Consider the following 16,699-nt stretch of genomic DNA (forward strand, 5'->3'; position numbering starts at 1 on the left):
TGATATGCAGCAATACTCAAGCAAGCACACCTCCATACAAGTTACTGCAAGGAATCAAGATTTTACTTTTCTGCTTCTTCCAAAACATGGTTCTTCAGCAGCTTCACAGCTCACCCTGGTGTCATGCAGCTGTGTTGATTTGGTGTCTGGAATCACAGAAAGGATCTGCAGTCCAAAATCTGTCTGTTGCAAAACGGAAGGGGAGAGGGTAGCAAATCAATGGATTTTATTTCCTTTTAAGAGATGGAATGGCCTGAAATTGAAACAGAAATTTACCCCTCCCTATCAAATGGTCTATTAACATATCTGTTAGCAAATAACCGTCCCTATCTAGCAAATATTTGTCCTACCTACCTACCCACCCGTTAAGGCAGTGAATGCTCAGGTTATGCATCCAAATCCCTTTTCTGCTTGGGCATGTAAGAAAATCAAGATGATTTGAACTGTTTAATTCCCCCAGGTGATATTCGAGGAAAGAAACCCTCACGTCTACACTTTACTTTGCAGCCTGACCAAGAACCATGTGCTGCTAACCTTACCTGTGGAAAAAAACATGCACTTCTCTCCAAGTATGTTGCACGCCATCACCCAGAGGACACAACCCAGCCATTCCTGCTTGGGCCTCTCGAGCCTGGGCCACATAACACAGCACACTAAAGTGGGGATGAGACACTCAGGGCTTGGTTGCTGCTCTGGAAAGCCAAAACTGGTGAAACAAAAGCAATCCTTGCCTGCGTATTGCCTAGCTGTGTTTTTAACAAGGATTAAAGGTTAGGTGCAGCACCACACAGACACAACTGGGCTGTTCGTGGTGGTGCATCTCATGCTAGGGCAGTAAGGCACTCCTCCACCTTCCTGGGATGGGTGTTCAGGTAGCTGAAACCAGCTTGATGTCTTTGCCGAGGCAAAATATATGTACTGTAATTCCCAGTGGTGTCATTAGCCAGTAAATGATGGTGCCACTTCAGAGGCAGGGTTGATACGGAGAGCTTAAAAAAGCTTTGTGGTCACTGGAAGGAGAGACACTCAAGGGGTGCTTAGTAACATTAAGCAGGAGAGACAACAAAATCTTAACTTTTGCTGTCCTGAAGGTAAATGACCATCATTTCTAGTGCCCCATGGAACTATTTTGTCATGCCTTGCATTTGACATATGGCCAGCAGAGACACTGCACCCGCAGAGCACATGGAGTCAAGGAGAGCCCCTGATGCTCAGCAACACTTAGCACCCAGCTCGCTGCAACTCACACCTTGAGGTCCTGGCATGCTGAGAAAAATCTTGAGAGAATGCTGTGATCCTAGAATAACAAATAACATCTTCTAGGACATCTCTATAACATGAAAAAAGGAATGGCACAGATACCCCTTACTCTGCAAAACCTTAACAAGTAAGCCCACATGACACAGTGGAGCCAAGCAAACATATCAGCCTATGTCCAAGAGAAATTTAGTTATGTTTGTGCAGCTCTGTGCCCAAACCATGAAGCCTTGCCTCCCAGCATGACCAGATGGCTGAGAGTAGTCAGCAACCACCAAAGCCTTTACACACACTTGTTTTAATCATGCTGATGAGATAAGTTCTCCTCAGATTTTAAAGAGCTTCAAATTTGTCTGTATTTCCTGTATCTGCCACTTATCTTTTCACAAGACTATTCCCCCATGCCCTCCAAGGGCTAAATCCATTAAAATATGCAGATGGATTGAGCTGATTCTCTGATATTTTATTTTCAAGGAGACCGAGATCCCAGGTCACCCTGTAGCCATGGATATGCTAGGTTACTGGTGAGCACAGTTTTATGTGATAATGAAGATACCTCTGTTTGTCCAGAGAAGCTCTCAAATAATGGAAATCAACACAAATCCTCATTCAATAAAATAGAAATTGTCACCATTTTGCTGTGCTTCCGCCAGAGCAACATATGGTAGCACAGCTGACAAATATAATCTTTTCCTTTTTTTTTTTTTTTTCCATTTCACATGCACATTTCGTTTTGCAGAATACTAAGACTTTACATAAATTGTCTGTTAACCCCTTGCAGTCACAGCATTCACTGCTTGGGCTGCCTTGAGCTCTTGAGAGCTAGAGTTAAAATGCAGCTGAACACTCAGTGAATGGTTTAGGCCTTCGGCAAATAGCCTACTTGCACCTTTTGCAAGCAAAATCTGTTCTTTTTTTTACCTTCTACACTACCCAATTTTATTTTTTTTTAACGGTTAAACAGTTTACTCTAGCTATATCAAAGCTTTCTGATACAGTAAATTGATATTCAATTATCCTGCTGCTTTCTTCAGGTGGTTTTTCAATTCCAAGCTGCATATGCACGAGGAATTTACACTGATGTAACCTATTTACACTGGTTGTACCAATTTAATGAAACTAAACTGTGTCCATTTTGCTTCTCCAGTTAGTCATTTGTTAGTCATTATAGCCACACTCAGATCAGCTTCTCACCGCTCTAGTCTCCGATGAAAGAACCATCTCAGTGACCTTAGTGCAAGTCCAGCATCTGAGAGAAATCTCAGGAGCTTTCCTAACTCGGCACCAAAGCTCATTTATTTTACTCACACTGGTTTTCAGCTCTTGTCAAGCCATCTACATGACAAACTATGAAAGCTCTGCTCATAATTCTCATGAATACAAGCAGCAGTCATTTGAGATCAATGAGGGGAAAGATGCGTCTCTACGTTTTTGTAGGGCACCCAGTAATATGACTTGAGGCTGTAGTGGAGGTATTCACACTGTCTCATTGCAAATAGCAACCTGGGTATGTATGTTAGTCTAAGTTAACCTTAAATCACCTTCTGGAGGCTGAATTTATAGTGAACCTAGAGAAGCTAGCTCCTAATCTCTGTATTATACAAGGAGCCTAAAGCTGAGCCATACGAATGCCATCTGCCAAGGCTGGCTTCACTCAGAAGGATAGCAGTTACGGGTGGGGTGCCATTCGGAGAACCTTGAAATGGGCCTGTATGACTATAGAGCAAAGCAGCTCACTGTCAGGTGAAACCATTTGTTCCAACGAGGATTAATTACAAAGAATAAAGCACCTAATTTGTTTGGCTTAAAATCAGATTGGGTATGGAGGCAAAAGTACACCAAGAAAGCCAATTGCAATGGGGGCCAGTGTAAGGTCTTGACATAGATAAGGCATAAATCATATATATTTAGCTGGACCGCTTCTTAAACATATTTGTCTCCAATTTGTGAGGAGAAAAGTAAAACCTGCTTTTCACAAATGTCATTTGTTTCCTGACAGTTTGCAAAAGCATACTCCAACAAACAGTTGCTTTTAATGTCTGAGAGCACCTGCACAAGCTAAAGGGAAAGAGTGGGGGTTGAATCACAAACTTCTGACACACATGCTATATATTCCAAAACTAAAGACTGCTAATCTGAACTGCAACAAAGAATTATGAAGGAAAATGTATTGAGGCTAAAACCAAGAGTTGAATATGATGTAACCTCTATTCCAGATTAAGACAATTCTACATGGTTTACCCAGACTTTCAGTACTAGCCAACAACATCAACAACACGTCAAGCTAGATGGAAACCTTTGGTCTGATTTGGTGTGCTTGTTCTTATGAAGGGTTGATACTTTGTGATACCTGAAAACCTGAGTTATATGTTCATTATTTAGATTTTCAGCTGACTGGAGATAAGTTTTGCCTAGAGTAGGAAGGTCTCTGTCACAGTAAAATGCAACCTCAGTAATGTCAATCAACATCAAAATATTAGACACCCTCTGGAGAGACTGATTTTAAGTAATATATATATATATTGCTGAAGACTTTTATTTTCACTTGAATGCACACTTTGGAACTTGCCATTTTGTTAGCTGACACATCTCAAGCATTTGCTTACTTTTTATGTTGTTCATTTCACAGACTGATACTTTCATATTATATCTAAACAAATTATCAGATTCCATCTCCTTGGAAAACTGTATCCTATTTTACTACATACAGTAAACAAAACCTTTGGGGAAAGAGGCACATTATGTCTTTTACAAATCACGGCATTTTTCCAGATGTATGGTATGTTAGAAAACTGACACAAAAGATGTGAATTGAGTTAACGAGCCCTGCTATATTTTCACCAAAATGGGCTGTTGGTTCATTTGAATAACTTTGACCCTTCCTGTTTATTGCCTTTCTAAAAATAATAAAAAAAATAAAAAATAAAAAATCCATAGCCAATCATTATGATGACCACAAGTCTACTCAGGCACCTTGACAGCTGAATCACCATCTCACATCAAGAGATTTAGCCTTGGGCATCTGGCTGAGCTGACACACATTAGTTGGTCCTTTTTACACGTTTAATGTCTTTACAGTTCTCATATTTTTTCTTTTTTTACACCCTCCAGTTTGGTTTTGTTGTAGAAGAAGATAAAATACATACTGCACAATGAACACAATTAACACCTGGTAATTCTTTGCTGTCTTTATGATAAAACTAGGCACAAAGTAGGATGCTTAGATTCAAAAAGAATAAAATAAAAATTACAAGTACCATATATTTGGGCAAAAGTAGAACAAAAATATCAAACTGCTAAAAGCCTAGAATTTAAAAAAATCACTATTTGTAGCCACAGTGCAGGAAGGCAAATTGAGAGAAAGGTGAGAGGGAAAAGCCAAAAGGATATTATGTCCCCCTGAACTTCAGATTCCCAGGCTTTTGTTGCCTGGTGCTCTAGATGTACAGTTTTTCTAAAGTGATGCAAAAAATACCTTTGGGACACAGCAAAATTCACATATGGTCCTGATTCAGCAACCTGACTCACTTCACATGGGAATAGTCCCAACTGGTTTCATCTCCCAGTTATGACTTCAGTGATAGCCACTTTAGCTGGTTTACTCATGCAAACAAACATTATTCCAAGTGAGCAGAGTCTGTAGTCTAGAAATGCCCCTTTCCCTCCTCCTCCACACACACACTCCCAACCCAAAGTGATATTTAAAATGAAAAAGAAAAATGGAGGGAGGATGAAATATAAGCCCTGAATGGTATTTTTCAAGGCAAAGCCCAAGGAAATTTGTTAACATAGTCCCAAATCTATTTTGCAGTCTTTGCATTTTAAATTCTCGGGAAGGAAGGTGTCATTTTCTTTAGATTCTACCTCATTGCTAAGATTTATATATCAGGAATAAGAAAGCTGAAAACCTAGCAAACAGAAAAAAGAAAAAAAAAAAAAACAAAAAACACGACGGTTTGGTCAGGACACATTTCCTGACTGTACTCATACAGGTTATTCTCCCCTTTGAAAAAGTGTCCCACTAGAGCCCACACCCAATCTTTCATTTTCTTCAGCTCCACAGCCTTCCCACCCATAGCTATGTCGCTTGCAGTCAAAGCCAGAGACTGCTAACTGCAAAACACATCATGTTTTTGATTAACTGAATTAATTAACAAATATAAATACCAGGCATAAGGCTGGTAAATCTGTTTACCTGTGTTTATTAATTTAGACAGCAGGCAAACTACATTCTACTTCTTGTGAGTTAATATTTTGCATTCAACTAATATAGCATTGTTGTATATTGGACTCTCTTTAGTACTGGCTATGTATGGGCCAGGCTGCATAAGTAGATTTGTAACTTTTACACACTTAGATGCATATATTTTACAGGAGCAGAAGGCCAGTTTAGGCATTGTAGACCCTTTGTGCCATGAACTTTACAAGCCATTCTGAAACTGCAGGACAATTATCTCGGGGTATATCTCACGCACATGGTATGCTTTGTCTGAGGAAAGGTTTTCTTTTTTTGCTGAGCACCAGGAGGGTCTGAGGAGCAGAGCTCCTATGTGTTTCTTCGACATGTAAGTCGACGGTGGTATCCTGGTGGCAAGTTTTCCTCAAAATAAAGAGAGGACAAATACATTGTACTGATCATTATATTATCGTTGAGCAGAACTAGAAATGGGAGAGAGGAGGCAGAGAATGAAAGTAGCCACCCATACATTATTACTGTGTGGAAATCGCAGCCCAGGCAAATTCAGTTTAGTCTCACATGCTGTCCTTGAAAAATGTTGCTGATTGCTTTAAGTCTGTGACTTAAAAAGTCTGAAGTTCCCTTGATTCCAGAGGACAATCTGTGTTGATTCCGCCTTCCCACTGAAATAAATGAACAGGAATGAGGAAGAGAAAATTTGCGAGACTGCACCAGCGAACTATTTGGGTTTGAATACAAACTAGCAGCACATCTATGCTAGTGCAGGCAGGAGAGAGTAGTGCTCCGCCTACTCTCTCATAACCCTGCTGAGTCATACTGGTTTGAAGCCGGCATTTCCTCAGGCTTTTGGGAAAAAATAAATAAAAAGAAAGAAATTAAGGGGAAAAAAAAAGAAAAAAAAGAAAAAAAAAGAGAAAAAAAAAAAAGGAAAACTCTGGAACTGTATAAAAAAGTTTTAGATATATACATCTTAATTGCCACAAGCATCTTCAAGGACCAGTGCTGAAGACTCAGAGACTTCACTGCTTCACTTACTCCTAACTCTGCACCAGGACAGAAACCTCAGCAGTCCATAACCCTAACTGTGGCTCTGAACAAAAGGACCCAGAGAGCTGTTCTGGGCTGTACAACTCAAATGAGAATTTATTGTATCTCTGCTTAATAGCATCGAATTAGCATATTCTTTGCATGCCTAGTATTTCCTACCAATCAGTTCAAAGGACTCCACAGAGCACTACTTATCAGCATAACCCATCGGAAAATGAACAAATTCCAAACAGAACTGCTCAGAATGTTCTGATTTGTAGTATTTCAATAACACTTTTTAACTTGATGTTTCTATTTTCAGTTACAGATGTGGATGATAAAAAGACAGGACTTCACACAATTTTCGGAACCAAAGTTCAGCCTGCTCCAGTTTTAACTGTTCCTCTTAGATAAATGGAAAATACTTTGCTATTATAGAATTTTTCCAAACCAATAGTATATTTTGTTCAATAGCATTACAAGCTATTTAACAGTTACAAGACATTCAGTGCAGAGCAGGGAAAAACTGTCTTATTTTTCTAGTAAATACTATTGCTATTTTCCAACTTGGTATGATTGCCAGAGAGAGCTTAGGCAAAATAAATATATATAGTGCAAAACAAGCTATAGAGACAGCAGGGGAAAATTTTCAGACACCACTGGAATCTTATTAAAATATTTAAAGTGAGAAGGCCCAAATTATCAGCCAAATCCAACTACAGGAAATATGTGATACTTTATTAACAGCTGTGATAGTATGTTTGTAATAACTTTCATCTGTTTCAGGTACATCCAGGTGGTTCTTCCACCCATTTACCACCTCGGCAGTGCTAAGGAGGGAATTGATGCCTTTAGGTGAAAGCTCTGCAAGCACAGCCGCTGCTTCCTTTCTGCATCAGCCTCAGCAGGAAAAGCTTCCTTGTCCTACACTGCAGGGACCACCACCAAGGGTAATTCAATTTCCACGCCTATTCAGCCCCGGCTCTGCACACTGATACTGCCAACCATCAGCTCCAGTTTGTCCCTGCAAAGCGCTCACCACTGTGGCATCGAGGGCTGCTGCCCAGGGACAGCAGGCTGCTTCTCCCACAGAGAACATGTCAGCGAATCAGTAGGTTAACCGAGATAACCAACGCACTGCAGAACAGCTCTTAACTTGACATCGTATGATTGATCGTTCGCCATTATTGACTTTGGCTTTGTTTATGTCCATAGGATCCGTCTGAGGGACTATGCACTTATTTATTGGTTTCTGTGAACCCTTTGCTCCTTTTTGTATCAGTTGCCCTTGTGCACATGCACACCCCATTAGGTTTTCTTTTCTTTTTCATTAATCTGCCCAAAGACAGTCTAGAAATCCAAAAGAGAGCGTTGTCAAGAGAGTCGAGTGATTCACATTTGACTGTGATGTTTAAAGTTTACCCTGGCAAATACATACTGTAGCTGCTAAGGAAAATATTCATTGCAGATGAAAAGAGATGTCTTTCTTTCCCCTTATCATCATGCCTAAATATCCCTGTTTTGTAAAACAGTCGAGCTGTTAAGTTCTATGCTAAGGCACGTACACACTTTGGAAAGGTAATTTGAAAGCGAGTTGAGCCATGACAAATAGGGACAGCTGGCCTAATTGAATCATTTGATCTAAGACAGCTCAACTTGGTTATCCTCACTGCAGCCCACATTGATATTAGCGAGTGAATCATTAGCCATGAAATCATGTCGACTTTCCCGATGCAGCGTTCTTGACATGACAGGGAACGCAGTCTGCCTTTCATTACAGCACCAATGAGTTCTTTAGTCTGTCATGGAGGGAGGAAAAAAAAAAAAAAAAGAAAAAAGTGCCTTGAAAACTTTTATGCTCAGCAACAGAAAGTAATTTGTTCCTACCTACATCCTAGAGCAGTTAAAAGAAAGGCACTGTTGTGTCTCTGTTACCTGTGTTACCTTTTAGCCACGGTGGCGAGCCTTGCTCTGGCTGCACATTCAGCATCCCTCAGCACCCATGCAGCCTGCTGCTGGGACACCAGCCCTCTGGCACTCTGACCAGCCTTTGTTGCCTTGTCTGATGCTCCTGCAGACAAAAGTGTGTGCAGTTAGCCACCCTAAAAATGGTTTGCAACATTTATGCATTGACACTCTTTTTTGTACAGGCTATTTATAGCAGTAACTTGTTATGTCATAACTCATTTGTACATTAATTAATAGTGGGCTAAAGTTGCATCTTTGGCATTTAGACTGCAATTTTTGGCTTTTTTTAAAATGCTAACTGGATTGCTCCTAATCTAGCTCACATTTCAGCCATCCTAGCACAAAAATAATCAGCAGATTTTTTTTTTATTATTATTATTTTTTTTCCAAATATCTCCAATGTATTTAGGAAGAGATATCACCCTTTAAAGTCTTTCCTTGATTTGCAAACAAATGGTCTCATCCAGCTGCTATTGAACTGAATGGAAATTTTCAATGGGAACAGAGCCAGAACCAGATCCCAGGCTCTTTTAACAGTCATAGGTGGACAAAATTACCTGATGGTGTAGATCAGATTACTGGTGGCAGGACCAGACAAACATAATTTGGGCAAAACTAGGAGCCTGATGAAATCTGGATAATATCCAATTAAGGAAAAGCGACAGGAGCAGATTTTTTTTGCAAGTTAGAGAGACATGCCAGCACTGGATTGGGACAAGTTTCAGACCTTGGAAAAGAGACCTAGCATGCATTATTTTGCCAATAGTGGTCTAAAGAGTCTCTCTGTAACCTACCAGGGAGACCAGAAGAAGAGAAACAAGCACAGGGACAGGAGTACTTGTAAATCAAAACCAAGCAATCCCCAAGGCAAAGCTAAAGAAATTGCAAGCCTGACAAGATACCAGAAAGGCTGATAATGGCTCCAACATCTTATTTTCTTAGTGGGGGCTTGATTCATAGGAGCTTTTCTTTCATTTAATATATGAAATCTAGGTGCAGAGATTTAATTTAAAACTCTGTTACCCTGTAAGAAGCAGCTATTGGGAAGCACAGCTCTTTCCATCCCAAATGTGGAGTTACAATCTATGTCATGAAGGTTGGGGAGTGATCATTGTTAACCAGAAGGGGAGAACCTCGCCAGCTTGCCTTCTGGAGAGCTGGAAATGTAACAGTAGCAAATGTGTAGGAGATAATCAAGATTGAAATTAGATGTACAGAAGGGGCACAGGCTTTTTCAAAGAAATAAAATTGTGAGAAATTTTCAAGACATTGACGCCAATGCTTTTCTCAATTTTTGCATGAAAACACCCTTTATGAGGATGGCTACTTGTGTTTAGGGTAGGATTTCTGTTCAGCACAAATCATGGTTAAAGGGCCCAACACTTAGGAAATTCATCTGCCTGAGTTAGTGTCCTAACTGCTTGGTTATAATGGAGTAGTGATTCTTAATTGAGCAGTTTTGTGCAAATAACTATATACATCACAGAGAAAGCAGCTATTTGTCTATCCTGGTGATTAGACTAATCACCTGGGATGTGGGAAACCTGTGTTCAGGCCTCCCCTGTGCCTGATAAACCATGTTTACACTTCTAATACTGTTGGTAGAGCCCTACAGTACTGGAAACCATCTCAGGACTGGACCTGAATTCGCAAGACCTGATACATCATTGCTGCACCACAGGCAGCGATTCTGAATCACACCGGATAAACGTGGAGACAGATTTGTCTGAGCAGGAACACCAGAGCTCAGGTGTCTGCTGTGCCCCACTGCATGTGTAAAGCAAGATCAGCTGTACTAAAAACCACTCCCAAGAGATACGTGGCTAACCTCATCTTAAAAGCCTCCAGAGATGGAACTACCATGTTTTCCACGTGTCACTCATCCCACGCTTATCCATTCCTCTCATTAGAAAGATTTATTCACTCTGCAGCATGAATCTCAGCTGTGTAACAGCTTGAAGACTGCTGTTATATTTCCCTTCAATCTTTTGAATTGAAATGAAGGCATTCCTTATTTTCCTAGCTACTTGGCTCAGTCAGGGCCAAGATAGGCTTTGTAAGTTATGTATTTTTTAAATAGTTTGTTGTTCTGAGATAGGAAAACAAACAAACAAACAAAACTATATACTATATATCCACTAAATTTTGGGAAGCAACTAGTTTTCCACCCTTTGAAAAACCAGGTAAGATATGCTTGCCAGTTTTCTGCTATTGCTCACGCTTTCTACCAGCTGATGAGCTGGTGTGACTTAAAGGATTTGTTGTCAATTGTTTAGGATGTTGCTTCATCTGTAAGGAAGGCACAATGATTATATGTAGGTCAGCCCAAATGTGTGCCAATGAAACTTTCATATCATCGTCTTGCATTCAGTAGATGTCACACATGCCACAGAAAAGCTAGTTCAGAAAGATTTTTATTAGTTCTGAAGTTTTTCATTAGCAGTGTATATATGCATGTCTGTTAAATATGTCAGATTCTCACATTTCTTAGGGAGAAGAAAACATATATATTTCAGAATTTCCTAGAATGGTCTCAGGTGCCTTCTTTAAAATGTCAGGAAAGTGACAGTTGCTCTCCTGAGCTCTCCCAAAGCACCCTATGCACAGGCCTTTTAAATCTGGAAAGTAGATTTCCTGCCTTTCTAAAGTACATAGCAAGACCATTTTTAACATCGGACTGTTCACATGGTAATAGGCCTTAAATTTCTCCAAAAAATCCATGACACTTTCCTACCCTGAGCTGTAATGTAGTTTTTCAGTGTACACAGTAAACTGCAGGAAAAAAAAACAATGCTCTGATGACTCTTTCATATTGGCTGCTGAAGGAACTGGAATTTGGGTTAATAAATGGTGAATGAGGTGCCTAACTTCATCAGTCCAGTTCAGCCAGGCAGGCTCTTGTTGATTTTTCACCAGTGTAGAAGTGAAAAATCCACAATGGAAGAGTAAGCTATTCCTTTCATGCATACACTGCACAACTTTTCTGGTTTCATATTTCTAGTGCTTGATAAGGTTCAATTTTTTCCTTTCCCAAATATACTTGGAAAACTACAGGCATTGGTTTTCCATACCTTTCTGCCTTCCAACATCCTAATTTCTTTCAAAAGTCGGTTAAAGAATCTTCTCAAAAATATAATTTTCACAATGTTTTCTCAAAGCTATACATAGCTTCACTGCCTTCATGCTCACAATCAGACACAAAGCTTGGTGAATTTTAGGAGTCTTCTTTAAAAATCTAACACCTTTCAAAATTACAGGGATAGCATTGGTTACAATTTCTTCATCTGTCCAATTTCCTCTAACCTAAAGATGCAAGGTTTATTTAGTACTTAGGAAAAGTAAATGTTCGCTGTCTTGCAAGAGTCTGATTTAGTAGCTTGTTTCAGCCTGAAACACTGTAATGTAATGCTTTTATTCACTGATGAATTTGAGCAGTACAGCGTTAATCACTCTCACTACCGTATGTCACCTGAATAATCAACAAACCCCAATGATACATGTTCCTAGATCCTGTAGAGTGCCATTTATCACTGATGCAGAGCCTGTTTGTTCTTGACATGTCTTATTTGTGCAGAATAAGCAGGGAATTTACTGCATAAATAATGCTAGGTGGGCATCATTTAAACACAAATACAAGGGAATCTTGTAGAGGTTTGAATCTATTCAGAACCACATATGTCTAAAAGAGGTAGAAATGGTGGGAAAATGGAACTTCACCAGTAATTGTAAAAATGCATTTAAATTATTTGTAACTTTCAATAAGAATAAAAAAAAAAATCTGCATGTACTGATTAACTGTTTAGGATACATCCAACTACTTGTGCAGTTTGTCAGATTTTTGGTGTGGAGAGTTTCAGCTGAAGTTCAGAAGACTGAAACAACCAGCCTCAGCTTTTACAGTGGTTTTTTTTTTTTTTTTTCAGTGTTGTTTGCACATCCTTGCCTGAGTGGATGAAGACATTTCTACTCTTTGCACAGTTTTGCTGTCACTTAATGTCAGAGACGATGGCAGGACAGTAAAACACATTCCAAATGTCAGGATGGGGACTAATGGGACAGTGATGCTGTTTTCCACCTCTTGCCCTGCCTGACACAGAGCAGGTAGCTGCACAACCCTTCCTGTGCCATGTCCTTACCCTCCTCCCACACACAGCGTGGCAGATGCAAGATCTCATGTGCTGTATGGATGCTTTGTTGCTTAACTTCCAATGGGAATTAGATTACAGTCTGCAAATTGGTAGAAGCAATGGAAATTAGAGATGTAAGACTAAAGATGTAAGACTGCATTTCAGGAAGAAATAATCCAAGAGCTAACAGTATCTGTCTGAATATTGAAAAGCAACAAGAGAGGACTGTGAAGTCTTGGCAAAGTGGCACAAATCAGGTAAATTTAGCTACAGCCAGTTTTACGTGTGAGACTGAAATCAACCTTTACAGCAACAGGGAATATTTAACTCTACAAAGGGTGACCCATCAGGCACAAAATGGCAAAAGATGGAAAAATATTGAAATAACACATATGTATCAGCAAAACATCCCTAAGCAGTATGACTCAAGCACTGCCATGCGTGAGACATAAATTAGATATTTGGTAATCCCTCAGAGACAGTCTAGCTGCTGTAACTCTCATATTTCTATATATGAGGTATTTTCTGAGCTGAAAGCTTGTTCAAAATCTCAATCTTACTATGTTAGAATTACGCTGTAAACCTAATGAGGTTATTTGCAGGTAATGAAACTGCAGAACTTGCGAAACATGAGCAGCCTGTACAAGGACAGCACTGCACTTCATAGTTTTACTGGAAAAGTCCTTCAAATGGTCTTGAAGAAGTCTTTCTACAAGCTCTGCAGCCCAGTTTGGGACAAAGTTGTTCATCCTGCCACAGATAAACAACTTTATTTAGAAATTTGAGGGCTATTAAACAAGGTGAATTTCCCAGATGAATCAGCACAAATTTATTAATCCAGGTGTTACTGTAATTGTGATTCATTGGGGAGAGGAACACTGTTCAATGGTCCTCAAACTTACACTTCCATTTAGTGCTGTGCTGCAAGCACAGGGCTGTGAGCTGCTGGCTGCCTTAAAATCCTGTATATTTCCTTGTATTCTGCCATCATATGAATTTAAGTGTGTTAGGAATTCTGGTTTTATTTTTCTATTTATAAAGAGATTGTTCACAGTCAGGTCTGTCCCTCTAACCTCTCATATCTGCAGCACTACATTTACTATTTTCCAATCATAAAGTAATAGTCAGAAGGAGGAAAACCAGCACCTGATCACAAAACAGGACTGGGATGCATCTCAGTCAGTGAGTGCAAACTTCACTATCACAGACAAATACATAATTTAAAATTAATCCCACTCCATTTGGAAAACATATATGTATATCATTTTCCTGCCTTGTAGTGGAAGACTGTTAAAAAAAGAAACACAACAACAAATACTACTGCTCCAAGTATCTTGCCAAAGCTTCCAGCTATATCTTCCTCAACACACTGATTCATTGTAATCTTTATCTTTACCTTTTTAACAGTCTTTTTTGTCCCCCATACTTCTCTGCTGTGCCAGAGGAGATGGACCAAGTTGTCACTGCTTTCAAACCTTTCCACTCTTTACAGAGATGAACCTGTACAAACACAGCCCACAGACACCATACAACAGGACCAGATATCACAGAATTTTGTTGTTCTTTGTGGTAGTGTTCCTGCATCTCTCTGCAATGCCAAAGAGATTTTTCGTCTCATGAGATTGTCGTCTCATTTTGCACATTCCTGAAATCACGCATATATAAGCCGTGATGACTGACGTTCAAGGAAAAATGGATGGATCTACACTTGCATATACAGACAGAGTTCTTAAAATAATTAAAAATAGTGGGACATGGGATACGTGTGATAAATCTGCTCCGTTGGCATCACCTGTTAAAGGGCGCATATAGCTACAGCACAGTGGAAATGTCAAGCTATTGCCCAGCAGGAGAAAAGCTTTTACCTAATGGTTTGCAGGTATCTACCTACAAAATCAACAGATACAGTCATCAGAGTGGCCTTTCAGTTGCCCACCATGCGTTTACTCCCTAAGCTCTGCGTGTCTATGGGTTTAATTTTGTTTGCTGAAATCCTTAAGTCACTCACTGAGGCAATCAGCTCTGGTGCTGGCTCGGCCCACAGCGCAGTGAGGGATTACAGTGCACTGGGGGGGTTCCAGCACCAGGGAAACCCCAGCAGAGCACAGAGACCCACCAGGAGCCACAGCTCTCCCAGGAGCAGATGACAAGGCATGGGCAGGGCCAGGAGGAACAGTGGCCACCCCTACAGGGACAAAAAGCAGCCCTAAGGATTGCCTCAGCCAGAGCAGGCAGCCATGGCAGGAGGGCACGCAGGGAGGGCCCGTCCTCTAAGGAGGGCCTTTCCACTGGCCAGGTGGGAGATGTGAAACACACACAACCCAGCAACCAGGCACTGTTGTATGACCATCTAAGTGCAGCTAATCAAGGAGCAGTTTGTGCACCAGTTCACTCAGAAGGGGGCAAGAAGACCCCTTCGCCTCTGGTCTTAGTAGCGCACGCTCTCTCAGGTATGGTTTCGACATGCCACAGAGCTCATTCCCCAGCAGCTGTTGGAATTGCTGTTTCAGCTGTGTCAGTCTTCCACCCAGACAGACCTTCTGACAGTGGATGCAGCTCCACAGGCCTCAGGTTGCAGGGTTGCTTCTCTGTGAAGCTGGGGCTGACAGTCATCTCTTCTGCTGAAGGTGTGGCAGTGTTGTTGATGACTTATGTTGCCAGGTCAAGGACTTACAGGAGTGCGTAAACAGGCCACATAGCATTCATGAGGATGAGCAAGAAATAGGATATTCTCTGAGACCCTAGAGCTCCCCATATCCAGTGGTATCCTGTAGTGCATTAGGAAGAACACTGCCAGCAGGCTGGAGGAGATCCTCCTCATTTACTCAGCCCTGGTGATTACTGTGTCCAGTTCTGGGCTCCCCAGTACCTAGGAGACATGGAGTTCCTGGAGAGAGTCCAGAGGAGGGTTACTAAAATGATTGAGGGTCTGGAGCATCTCTCATATGAGGAAAGGTTCAAGTAGCTGGGCCTGTTCAGCCTGGAGAAGAGAAGGCTCAGGACAGATCTGATCCATGTGTATATTTTAAATATCTGAAGGGAGATTGTCAAGAGGATAGGGACAGACTCTTCTCAGTGGTGCCCAGCAATAGGATGAGAGGCAATGGGCACAAAAATAAAAATCATGCAATTGTTTCTTTATTTTAACAGCACCCAAGATCACAGATCATTAGGATTCTGTTGAATACATTGGGGCTTCACGTCTCTTCAGAAGCCAAAGATTAATCTGTCATATTTTGCTGTGGTGACTGAAGAGTGACAGGAAGTAACCAAAGCATCCCCGCTAGGATGAGAAATACAAAACATTCACAAAAACTGTCTGAAGCCTTCCACAAGCAGGTGCAGAATTAAAGCTATACACCCACTGCCAGCTCTGAACTATGCCCTGCCGCAACCAGGCATGTATGGATGAAAAAACAAAAGGGAAAGAAGGCAAGATGGGAAAGTAGCTGCATGGTGCTGCAGGAGATGTTGGTAACTGCTCACACAAAGCTTGTCCATGGTGACTCTACTGTCTGCTCAGTCAGCCCCATCTCCTCATCACCAGACAACAGGCTCCAGTTGATAACCATGTCTTCCACTTCGTCTCATGGTTAGCCAAAACCAGAATAGGTCAGAGGCCCTCTCATATGTCTTGCCCTAGGATTGAAAGGGTTTGGGTTTTTTTTGGAAGGATTTAGAGGTGCTGGTCCTGATTTGTGAAACAGGAAACTTCACAGATGTCCAGCCCGGAGTCTGAACCTCACTGACTCCACAGGATGAAAAAGATAATAATGACAATAGCATTTTGTGGTTGGACACACATTTCCTCAAAGCCTAGAAAGAGGAAGATGTTTTCAATGCGGCATCCAAACTCTTATGTAAAATTAGAAAATCAGAGGGCCTCAAAGAGGAAGAGAGAAATAGAGAAAGGCCATGAAAACAGAAAGTGAAATGAGAGTGAAGATTTACTTATAATCTAAGGTTATTATTTTTTTTGATTAGCATGTTTTCATTTAAATTCCTGAAATCCACACTGAAGATTTTTGAGAAATGTCTGATTTCTGTTGTCCTTAATTTTTGTGTCTAATAAGGAAATTAATAGGACTTAGTCTGAGACTATTCTTTAACTAATAAATTAATA

At 40.6% G+C, this 16,699-nt stretch overlaps 1 long non-coding RNA gene across 2 annotated transcripts in view; it reads right to left on the reverse strand.

The window, feature by feature from the left end:
• The window catches only part of LOC121064384, an 86,576-nt gene that overhangs the window by 54,699 nt on the left and 15,178 nt on the right, over positions 1-16,699 (reverse strand). Inside the window, exons 2-3 of one of the 2 annotated variants that reach the window (XR_005816483.1) lie at positions 8,426-8,552; positions 31-183 (exon numbers count right to left, since the gene is read on the reverse strand). This is a non-coding gene — a long non-coding RNA (uncharacterized LOC121064384). Of the gene's footprint in view, positions 1-30; positions 184-8,416; positions 8,553-16,699 lie in introns of both variants that reach the window. The other variant, XR_005816484.1, reaches the window with a different exon arrangement.

The sequence above is a fragment of the Cygnus olor genome, chromosome 2, assembly GCF_009769625.2.
Source record: "Cygnus olor isolate bCygOlo1 chromosome 2, bCygOlo1.pri.v2, whole genome shotgun sequence".
Taxonomy (NCBI): domain Eukaryota; kingdom Metazoa; phylum Chordata; class Aves; order Anseriformes; family Anatidae; genus Cygnus; species Cygnus olor.